Source organism: Hordeum vulgare, chromosome 6H (assembly GCF_904849725.1).
Source record: "Hordeum vulgare subsp. vulgare chromosome 6H, MorexV3_pseudomolecules_assembly, whole genome shotgun sequence".
Classification (NCBI taxonomy): Eukaryota; Viridiplantae; Streptophyta; class Magnoliopsida; order Poales; family Poaceae; genus Hordeum; species Hordeum vulgare.
Genome location: NC_058523.1, coordinates 273,885,271 through 273,896,082, shown reverse-complemented (window position 1 = coordinate 273,896,082; position 10,812 = coordinate 273,885,271). Strand labels below are relative to the sequence as shown.

The 10,812-nt window shown below is 41.9% G+C and overlaps 1 pseudogene; it reads right to left on the bottom strand.

The window, feature by feature from the left end:
- Positions 1 to 9,542: 9,542 nt before the first annotated feature.
- LOC123404617 lies at positions 9,543 to 10,136 on the bottom strand (annotated as a pseudogene).
- Between the last annotated feature and the right edge of the window lie 676 nt (positions 10,137 to 10,812).

Here is a 10,812-nt window from a genome sequence, read left to right as displayed (position 1 = left end):
AGAGTATTCTAATAAATTCACGATTCAGTGTGTGTCTCTCTAAAAATATGTGTGCAAAAAGGATGATTGTGGCAAACTAAAAATTAAAGACTCATATCATTCAAGACGCTCCAAGCAAGACACATATCATGTGGTGAATAAAAATATAGCCTCAAGTAAATTTACCGATGGATTGAAGACGAAAGAGGGGGTGCCTTCCAGGGCATCCCCAAACTTAGGCTCTTTGGTATCCTTGAATATGGCTTGGGGTGCCCTGGGCATCCCCAAGCTTAGTCTCTTGCCACTCCTTATACCATATTCCATCAAATCTTTACCCAAAACATGAAAACTTCACAACACAAAACTCATGAGATCCGTTAGTAGAGGAAAAATAAATCACCACTTTAGGTACTGTTGTGAACTCATTATTTATTTGTATTGATGTAATATTTATTGTATTTCAACTTATCCATGGTTCATACCCCCCGATACAACCCATAGATTCATCAAAATAAGCAAACAACACAAAGAAAACAGAATGTGTCAAAAACAGAATAGTCTATAGAAATCTATTTACTTCGAATACTTCTGTAACTCCACCAATTTAGAAGAAAACAATAAGATCTGGGAAATTTGCAAACCAATCTTTTTTTTTAAAAATCAGATCAAAATCACGTTCGAGTGAATTTACAAAATTCCTGGACTAAAAGCGAAAGTTTCTGTTTTTCAACAAAATCAACTTGCAAACACCGTAGACCATACCAAAGGTCATACTTTGCTCAAACACTAATTAAAACAAGAAAATACAATTATTACAGAGGTAATAATGTGTGCAGAAATCAAAAACAAAAGCAAAAAAGAAAAGCAAAACAAATAAATTGGGTTGCCTCCCAACAAGCGCTATTGTTTAATGCCCCTAGCTAGGCATAATGCAATAGATCTAGGTATTGTCATTTTTGGTATGCAATACATAGGTAGCTCAAATAATAGATTCATAAGTTAATCTTATTTTCTTAATAGGAAAGTGCTCCATGCCTTTCCTTAATGGAAATTGGAAGCTAATATTACCTTCTTTAATATCAATAATTGCACCAATCGTTCTAAGGAAAGGTCTACCAAGAATAATAGGACATGTAGGATTGCAATCTATATCATGAACAATGAAATCTATGGTCAAATAATTCCTATTTGCAACAATAAGAACATCATTAAAGCTTCCCGCAGGTTCCTTAATTGTAGAATCTGCAAGATGCAAATTTAAAGAGCAATCATCAAATTCACGGAATCCTAGCACATCACATAAAGTTTTTGGAATCGTGGAAACGCTTGCACCCAAATCACACAAAGCATGGCACTCATATTCTTTAATTTTAATCTTAACAGTAGGTTCCCACTCATCATAAAGCTTTCTAGGTATAGAAACTTCCAACTCAAGTTTTTCGTTAAAAGATCTCATCATGGCATCCACAATATGTTTAGTAAAAGCTTCATTTTGACTATAAGGATGCGGAGAATTCAACATGGATTGCAACAATAAAACACAATCAATCAAAGAGCAACTATCATAATTAAAATCCTTGCAATCTGAAAGAGTGGGCGCATAGCTATTTAAAGTTTTTACCTCTTCCATCCCACTTTTATCAATCTTATCATTAAGATCTAAAAACTCTGAATCATTGGGACGCCTTTTAACTAAAGTTTACTCATCTACAGTCCCAAAGTTTTCAAGATTTATACTACAAAACAAAGATTCAATACGTGTCGCATCAAGCACTTTAAGATCTTCATCATTATTATCATGAGAAAACACCTTTAGAAGCCATTCACGCTTAGCACGTATTCTAGCGGTTCTTTCCTTACACTCATCAATAGAAATTCTCGTACCTTTTAAAGACTCATTAATATCATGCTTGTGTGGAATAGATCTAATTTTCAAACAAATCAATGCCAAGAGAAATTCTATCAACGTTCCTAGCCAAATCATCAATCTTGAGAAAATTTTCTTCAATCATAGCATTGAAACCTTTTTGAGAGCTAATGAATTCTTTAATACTATTTTCAAGATAAGAGGGCATCTTATTATAATTTCAATAAGAATTGTTGTAGTAATTACCATAATTGTTAGAGGAATTAATTGGAAATGGTCTAGGATTGAAATACCTCTATATGCGTTATTATCAAAATTGTTCCTACCAACAAAATTCACATCCGTAGATTCATTATTATTTACAATCAAAGAAGACAAAGGCATATCATTGGGATCAATAGGATCACTCTTACTAGCAAACAATTTCATTAATTCATCCATCTTTCCGCTCAAAGTGTTTATTTCGTCAATAGCGTGCACCTTTTTACTAGTAGGAGATCTTTCGGTATGCCATTGAGAGTAATTTTACATAATATTATCTACGAGTTTAGTAGCTTATCCTAATGTGTTTTCCATAAAAGTACCACCCACGGAGGATTCTAAAAGATTTCTAGAAGGAAAATTCAATCCTGCACAAAACATTTGTATAATCATCCATAAACTCAAACCATGTGCGGGGCAATTCCTAATCATTAGTTTCATCCTCTCCAAAGATTGTGCAATATGCTCATGATCAAGTTGCTTAAAATTCATTATATCGTTCCTAAGGGAGATAATCTTAGCGGGCGGAAAGTACTTGGAAATAAAAGCATCTTTACACTTATTCCATGAATCAATACTATTTTTAGGTAAAGATGAAAACCAAGTTTTAGCACGATCTCGTAGTGGGAAAGGAACTAGATTCAATTTAACAATTCCATTGTCCACATCTTTCTTCTTTTGCATATCACACAACTCAACGAAGGTATTTAGATGGGATGCGGCATCTTCACTAGGAATGCCAGAAAATTGTTCTTTCATAATAAGATTGAGCAAAGCGGCATTAATTTCACAAGATTCCGCACTAGAGGCCGGAGAAATCGGAGTAATAATAAAATCAATATTATTAGTAGTGGAAAAGTCACATAACTTGGTATTCTCTTGAGCCATCATGACAAAGCAAGCAATCTAGCACACAAGCAAGCAAACAAAAAGACGAACGGAAAAAGGGCGAATAAAAAGGCAAATCTTTTTGGTATTTTCTAAAAATTGTTTTTGAAGTGGGGGAGAGGAAAACGAGAGGAAAATGGAAAATAAAGTAAATGCAAGAGATGAGTTCGTGATGGTACTTGGTAGGCGTAATCTTGCTATGTATCCTCCCCATCAACAGCACCAGAAATCCTTCTTGCTACCTATTGAGCTTGTGTTGGTTTTCCCTTGAAGAGGAAAGGGTGATGCAGCAAAGTAGATAAGTATTTCCCTCAGTTTGTTGACAACCAAGGTATCAATCCAGTAGGAGGAACAAGCAAGGCCCCAATAGTAGTACCTACACAAATAATCAAAAACTTGCACCCAACGCTATAAAGGGGTTGTCAATCCCTTCAGAGTTATTTGCAAGGATTAGATTTGATAGAGATAGATATAGAATATTGTGGAAACAAAAGTAAATAAATTGCAGCAAAGTATATTTGGTATTTTTGATTTACGGATCTGAAAATATAATATGGAAAATAGACCCAGCGGCCATAGGTTTCACTAGGGGTGCTCTCATAAAGAAAATAATACGGTGGGTGAACAAATTACTGTCGAGCAACTGATAGAAAAGCGAATAATTATGAAGATATCTAAAGCAATGATTATGCATATAGGCATCACGTCTCTGTCAAGTAGACCGAAATGATTCTTCATCTACTACTATTACTCCACACATCGACCGACTCCTTCCAGCATCTAGAGTATTAAGTTCATAAAGAACAGAGTAACGCATTAAGCAAGATGACATGATGTAGAGGGATAAACTCAAGAAATATGATGAAAAACCCATCTTTTATCCTTGATGGCAACAGTACAATACGTGCCTCACTACCCCTTCTTTGTCACTTGGTGAGGACACCACAAGATTGAACCCAAAACTAAGCACTTATCCCATAGCAAGAATGACCAATCTAGTTGGCCAAACCAAACCAATAATTCGAAGAGACTTGCACAGATATGAAATCATGCATATAAGAATTCATAAGAGACTCAAATAATATTCATAGATAATCTGAACATAAACTCACAATTCATCGGATCTCGACAAACACACCGCAAAAGAGTATTACATCGGATAGATCTCCATGAAGATCATGAAGAACATGGTATTGAAGATCGAGATAGAGAAGAAGCCATCTAGCTACTTGCTATGGACCCGTAGGTCTGTGGTGAACTACTAACACATCATCGGAGGGGAAATGGAGTAGATGTAGATGCCATCCGCGATCAATTCCCTCTCCGACAGATTACCGGAAAAGGATCCTAGATTGGATCTCACGGGAACAGAGGCTCCCAGCAGCGTAAAAGTATTTTTGTGGCTCTCTTTTTGGTGATACGGGAATATTTGGGAATTTATAGGTCAAAGAATAGGGTTAGGAGGCCTGCAGGGGACCTACAAGCCAGGGGCGCGGCCACCCCCTAGGGCGCGCCCTGTAGGCTTGTGGCCTCCCGGCAAGTGTCGTGCCCCTACTCCAAGTCTCCTAGGTGTCTTCTGGTCCAAGAAAAATATTTCCAGAGATTTTGTTCCGTTTGGACTCCGTTTAATATTCCTTATCTGCAATACTCAAAAACGTGGAAAAAAATAAACATGCACTAGGCTCTAGATTAATAGGTTAGACCCAGAAATAATACAAAACGAGATATTAATGCATATAAAACATCTAAAACAGGTAATATAATAGCATGGAACAATCAAAAATTATATATACGTTGGAGACGTATCACACCCTACGGGCCATTCTGTTTTAACACAATGTCGTTTGGACTAAAAAACGCGGGCGCCACTTATCAACACATGATTCAAACTTGCTTGGGGAAAGAGATCGGAAAAACAGTAGAAGGATATGTCGATGATGTGGTCATCAAGACCAGACACGTCAACCAGCTGGTGGATGACCTTAGGGAGACCTTCGCTAGTTTACAGGGGTACAATATTCGGCTTAACATGGATAAATGCGTCTTTGGCGTCCCCGTCGGCAAATTCCTTGGATATATTATATCGCAAAGAGGAATCGAAGCCAATCCGGCCAAAATACGAGCATTGTCACATCTCGCCACACCAATAGAGCTGCAGCACGTCCAAAAACTAGCAGGTTGCATGGCGTCTCTAAGCCGATTTATATCTCATCTAGGCGAGAAGGCCCTGGCAGTGTATCGGTTGCTTAAGAAAACCAAAGACTTCAAGTGGACCGATGAGGCCACGACGGTTTTGGAAGACATTGAGGTGATACTAGCCAGCAACCCTATTCTAGCAGCACCCTTCACAGGGGAGCCAATGTTGCTATACATCTCAGCCACCAAAGTCATCGGCGCGGTACTCGTCGTAGAACGAGAAGCCGAGGGCCAACAACTACGGATTCAAAGGCCGGTCTACTACGTATCTGAAGTCCTTACCCCCATGCAAAACGAGGTACCCACACTACCAAAAGATTGCCTACATAGTGTTCATGGCATCACGGAAGCTTCGTCACTACTTTCAAGAGTGTGCGGTCACTGTGACTTCGGAAGTTCCGCTGAACGACATTATAAACAATAAAATGCCACTGGTCGAATAGCAAAATGGGCCATCGAACTCCTGCCCTTCGAGATCACCTACAAACCTCGACGGGTCATTCAATATCAGGTCCAGGCCGACTTCGTGGCGGAATGGACCAAGGTTGAACTCCCCAAAGAGTATAGCACTTATTCTCACTAGACCATGTACTTCGACGAGTCCAAAACCCTCATCGGACTAGGGGCTAGAGTAATTCTCACATCCCCCACTCGGGACAATGTTCAGTACGTTCTACAAATCATGTACGCCGATTCAAACAACATAGCCGAATACGAAGCCTTGATGCACGATCTTCGGATGACAGACTCAATGGGCATTCGGCGGCTCAAAGTGCGAGGAGACTCTAACCTTACCATCTCACAAATCAATGACAAATTCGATGCAAAGAATACAAAAATGCAGCTGATAGAAACTCCATCCTCAAAATATCGTCATGATTTGAAGGATTAGAACTCCACCATGTCTCAAGAGACAACAACCAATCGGTGGACGTCCTCGTCTGCTTAGGGGCGAAGCATGACCCCGTCCCTAGCAACATCTTCCTGGAGCGGCTGGAAAGCCATTTGTGGTACGGCAAAACGATAAGATCCGCACAAAGGCTGATGGCGAAGATCTGTTGGTACCCCTGGTGACCAAACATGACGATCATGTCATCGGCGGGTCTTCAGTCGAAGAAACACCCTCAGCCCGTGAACTCATGGCCATAATTGCGCCATGGACCGAACCTTTATTTGCTTATCTATTATGCAAGGAGCTGTTCGAGGACCAAACCGAGGCGTGAAGTATCATCCGCCTATCAAAGATTTATAAGGTCCACGAGGGCGAGCTATATAAAAAGAGCACCACAGGAGTAGTCCAGCGGTGCATATCCGAGGAAGAAGGAATGGTTGAGATACACGTTGGTATGCGTGGTGATCACGCAACAACATGTGCCCTAGTTAGCAAGGCTTTTCGAGCCGGATTCTACTGGCCAACGGCCCAAGAACACGCCCATGGACTCATTCAGCGTTCTATGGGGTGTCAACTCTTTGCAAACCAAAGCCACATGCCCTCAACAGCTCTTTGAACTATTCTGATGACTTGGCATTTTGTGGTGTGGGGTCTGTACATGGTCGGCCCACTTAAAGGGGGGACCAAGAAAAAGAAATACCACCAGGTTATGGTGGCAAATTTACCAACTAGATTGAGGTAAAGCCGGTCACCTCTGCCAAGGCCAAGCTGGTAATCGAACTTATTTCTAGCGTCATACACCATTATGGTGTTCCACAGAGCATAATAACACACAATGGATCCCATTTCACCACAAATGAGGTAAAATATTGGTGCACAAACCTGGGCATAAAGCTCGATTACGCCTCTACATACCACCCGCAAACCAAGAGACAAGTCGAAAGAGCCAATGGGATCATTTTGAGCGGTACCAAACCTAGGTTAGTCCGCTCCCTTCAAGACTCTGATTGCCAATGGGTGGAGGAGCTCGACTCCGTACTATGGGGCTTGGGCACCACTCCGAAGCAATCCACAGGGTACACCCCCTTCTTCATGGTGTACGGGGCTGAGGCAATCCTCCCGTGTGACATTATACAAGACAAACCCCGGATGCGCATATACGAGGAAATATAGGCCGTACTAGATCAGCAAGACGACTTAGATCCATTGGAAGGAGAGCGTGACATAGCTCTAGCCCGATCAACCTTCTTCTATCAACCGCAAGCTTGGCGCTATCAGAGCAGGGAGGTCGGGGAAAAGACATATAATGTGGGAGAACTCATCCTGCGCTTCCCCTAAAAGTAGAAGCATAAACTTCACCCCAAGTGGGAGGGCCCTTTCATAATCGATAAAATCTTAACAGGAGGAGCTTATCGCATGTGCAAGTGGGAAGATAACCGCCTCGAGCTGAACCCATGGAATGCAGCTCGCCTTCGGCGTTTTTACGGCTAGACCATTATCATTTTCCATTTCTCGTGACTTTCTTTTTCCGTATCACCCAAATTTTCATCTTTTCCTATAGGGACAATTAGTTGTTCATGCGGCATGTTTGGCTTAAACGAACACCCCTGGACATGTAACGAATAATCTGTGTTAAACGAAATGACCAAGTAGCACCTCGGGGCTTCATTTAGAAGTTGTTCAATCTATTTGTCATACCTACTTGCTCATATATACATCTTAAAATAAAAACATCGATTCTTTCCATTTTATGCATCAATTGGACTTAAGATTTTAGCAATGTTGGGTTGCCTCGCTCGTGTGTTTATTCTTTGTGTTACCGATGTATTCGGCTAGAGGTTAAAGGGAGCAGCGATGCAATTGTTACGACGGTTCACCCGGACACGTACCTTAGACGTGTAAAGCCAAAAGCTAGCGCTTCTTGAGATACAACTTTATCGGCTAGGACGATGCCCATGTATTCGACAAATATCACATCATACAACCGTTTGCTGTATAAAGAGGATAAACAACCCAACCGACTACACCTATGTGGAAGCCCTGAAAAAGGGAACCCATTAAGGAACTATTCTTTCTGGAAGATGTTTCTTACGCCTAGTCATAGTATAACATAATCCACCCGTATATTTTTTGTCTAATAGTACCACATTGCCGGATTGCCTGCTAGTTATAGTAAATTTGATTCCTACTTTTGTAGGATACAAAGTATGAAAACACTGTCCAGTTTATAAACATGGAAGGTAGAAGTCGATAGCCGGTTAAAGATAGAATTTTCAAAGTATGGAGGGAAGTGCATTAACTTACATATATCATTACAAGTGATTACACGTCTGGTGATTGGTCTAGTTGATCTATTATAGCATCTAGCGTGCAGTCTTCTTGCGACAAGCGTGCGGCGGGCATCACTTGATCATACACGGGGCATGGAGTACTCTCCTTCTCGTCTGGTCCCGCTCGTCCAACTCTTGCCATATGCTCGGGATCTTGGCAGGTAAACCGGGTCTTCACCATAGCCTACTCCTCCTGAGCTCCTTCTCGGCAAGCCGAGGTCTTCCACAGTTCGAAGTGATCGTGGGCTCTTGTAAACTGCTCGGCAAGATCGGACATCCCTTGCGGATGATTTTTGTCCGTCCATAAAGCTCAGACCATATTTCGTATAGCCTTCCGTGCATGCTCATGCACAACAAAAAGTTCCTTCAACAGGTCTCCCCCAAAGGAATTTGCCTTCTCCTCAGGACACCCAGTCAAAAGACCTAATTCAAAGAAGAAACAAATTTTCATGATCAACAAAATAAAGGTCGAATCAGTCCTAGGTCAGAGCTTCACTTACACTACATGTCGCCTTTCAATTTCTCGTTCTCTTCTTGAGTTTGCGTCAGTTGAGTTATCAAACTCTCAACTTCTTGAGCTTGTTTTTTGTTCTTTTCCTTGAGATTGTTGCTTTCTTCATGACATCTCCGCAGTATATGTTGACCGGCATCAAGCTACGATTCGGTATATTGCTGAGCTTCTCGAGAGGCATCCAGATCTTTCTACATTTGGCCTATTGATTCACGTGCTATAACAATTTTTTTTGCTATTAATATATATATTTCAAGCAACTTCCGCATAATACAAATTAACTCCCATACTATGGGCTTCTCTGGTAAATTTCTTCACATTTTCCAGCTCAGCCCAACTAGCCTGTAATTAGCTTGGCTTTGATAGAGATCTTTGGATAAACTATTGTTTTCCTGCTTCAAAGACCGCAGATTGAATATGTACTTATTCAAGGACCCTTAGTTCAGCCATCCCGACCAAATTAAGGCTTGAGGGATATTAGTTCTGAAGTTCTATTCGGATGTTGTAAAGGCGATAACTTACCTCCAGGTGAGCAGACACTTGCCCGACCACTTCTTCAAGGCCGGCTCGCGCGGCTCCGAGGTACGCATCGGCCGAATTAAGAGCATTGAACTCTTGTTAGGAAAATAGAGGGTGACGTAGAGCCTCCTTTTGTTGCCGGTGATTCATGGCACTCTCGTATTCGGAGTTCGTTCCAAACAGTCCATCCGAACACTAGGGGATCGAACCCGTGTTTGGGACTCTGGCGCCCATCGACGCGCTGGGGTTCGGTTGGCTACCTAATACCTTCCCACCGCCCCCAGGCGGGGAAGGTTGTGCATGTCTCCTACATTGGTCAGTCAAGGGTCAAAAAATTATGAAAGCATAAGTATCCTTGCAAGAAGTACAAGTCGGTCTGCATACCTTTTTGCTGATGGAGCGATAGAGGGGTTTTCTCCAGCCACCCTTTGTTCGGGCGTTCTGTCCTTGTTCGATAGAATCCTGGACGATCTTGTTCGTGGAACAATCCGGTGAGCGCTCTGATGACCTCTAGGCGCAGCCCCTCATTGGGCCGTCATTTTTCTCTTACTCCATGAAAAGGGAACAGGACTAGAGTTGTAGGCCATGAGGGCTACCTCTTCCCTTCAACTCCATCCTGATAAAATACCCCATCCTCGAAAGAGATCGAAAGCTCCGGGTCTTCGTGAAATCGGGGATCATAGTCGCGGGCATAGTCCGCAAGCTGAGGCGCAAGACATTTCACCTTCTCATTCCAGCGCTTCCAATACTATAAGGAAGGGGTAGGAATTATAAACAATCAAGGGCATGAATGCCGGAGAAACACTGAACATGAACACACTTACGTATTTGACGGTGTTGTATGACGAATAGCCTTCCATAGTGAAGGGGCGGTCAAAACAATATTTTCCCCTTTGAAGAGATCGGCTCGGATGGCCGCTAAGGCTTTGTGGTCTTTTGGTCCTAACCTTCTGGACCGAGTGGAATCATTAATGCCAGTGTAGCACAGGGGATATGTGCGTTGTTGGAGCGGCTAGACACACTGGGTAATGACTGCGGCCATCACGTCAACAATGGTCAGTCCACAATGTGTAAGCACTTTGATCTTAGCGAATAGTTGCTTTACTTTGGAACTCTCCTCTTGGGAGAGACACTTCAGCCTCCAGCTATATTGTTTCTTCAAAGGTTCTACTAAGTATTCGGGAAGCCCCTCCAAATTGGATCGAATAGGCGAACATCCTCGAGACGGAACCACTCCAAAGACCACTTGTCGAGTTCCTTCGTCGGTCTCCCAATTGGGTATCCCATGGCGGCTAAACGCCACACTTCGGCTCTGCCCACTTCTTGGATTGTTGTTCCTATGGTTCGAGGGACGATGCAAAAATATCTT